The 1,175-nt window shown below is 41.4% G+C and overlaps 1 non-coding gene across 1 annotated transcript; it reads right to left on the minus strand.

Annotated features, from left to right (window-relative positions):
* Window positions 1-779: 779 nt before the first annotated feature.
* LOC114625223 lies at window positions 780-913 on the minus strand. The gene has a single exon (XR_003712029.1).
* Window positions 914-1,175: the final 262 nt, after the last annotated feature.

Here is a 1,175-nt window from a genome sequence, read left to right on the forward strand (position 1 = left end):
AACCAAAACTAAACAAACAAACAAGAAAGTTGGCAATAAATGTTTGAGAGGCTCCTGGCCTCGCAGGCTTGTTCTCTGCCTAGCTGTCTTGAGGAATTGCACTCCACTTTGTAAAGCCAAGCCAAATTTACAAACATATTCATTCACTAAGCTTTCACAGTCGATGTTTGCCATCAGCTTTGCTTACTAATCCTGTGTTCTTGCTTTTGCCACATAAGTGCGGCTCTGGCTAGAACAGTCTCTTTCTGCTTTTTGTTTTTGTTTTAGGTTTTTTCTTCCTCCTTTGTCCCCACCTCTTTTGGAGATGGAGACTGCTGTTTTTTGTTTTTGTTTTATTGGTTTTTTTTTTTTTTTTTTTTTTTGGTTTTTCGAGACAGGCTTTCTCTGTATAGCCCTGGCTGTCCTGGAACTCACTCTGTAGACCAGGCTGGCCTCGAACTCAGAAATCCACCTGCCTCTGCCTCTCAAATGCTGGGATTAAAGGTGTGCACCACCACGCCTGGTTTCTCTTTTCACTTAAAAAGTATTTATTTTGTTGCTGGTATGTGACTGTGTACATTCAGAAGTTAGGAAAGGACAGCTTGTGGGAGTCAGTGCTCCACTTCCACCCTGGTTTCATTGTCTTGCAAAAAGCAGAAAGATATTGTTTTTCGTTGTTGTTGTTGGGAAACTAGCTTTACCTTGTTTGCTCGCTTCTATAATCCAGTGCACTATTAAGCAGAGATATTGAGGACCATATTAGGGAAAACAATATAATATTTTGAGTGGCAGTTCTGAAAGTTGTGTCGAGGGAAATAATCAGACTTGGCAGCTGTGCTAAGTTAGAGACCTCCATGTTTCTGTAGGGTTGGTGCCTCCTATAGACAAAAGATACTTGCATTTGTATATGGTGGTTGACTCCACAGCTTCTGTTAACTGCTTTTTAAATAATGGGTCTATCTGTGTGTATATGTATGTGTATTGTATGTGTTCCATGCTTACTGAGGCCAGAAGAAGGTATTTGATTACCTAGGTTGGAGCTTCAGGCAGTTGTGAGCCATCTGGTATGGGTGCTGGGAGCCAAACCCTGATCCTCTGGAAGAGCAGCAAGTGCTCTTAACCATTCAGTCATCTTTCCAACTGCCAAGATAACTTCATTCAGAGCAAAGGGGTAATATAGATTACAGAGATGTGCT

The sequence above is a fragment of the Grammomys surdaster genome, unplaced genomic scaffold (genome assembly GCF_004785775.1).
Source record: "Grammomys surdaster isolate TR1022 unplaced genomic scaffold, NIH_TR_1.0 213, whole genome shotgun sequence".
In the NCBI taxonomy this organism is placed as follows: domain Eukaryota; kingdom Metazoa; phylum Chordata; class Mammalia; order Rodentia; family Muridae; genus Grammomys; species Grammomys surdaster.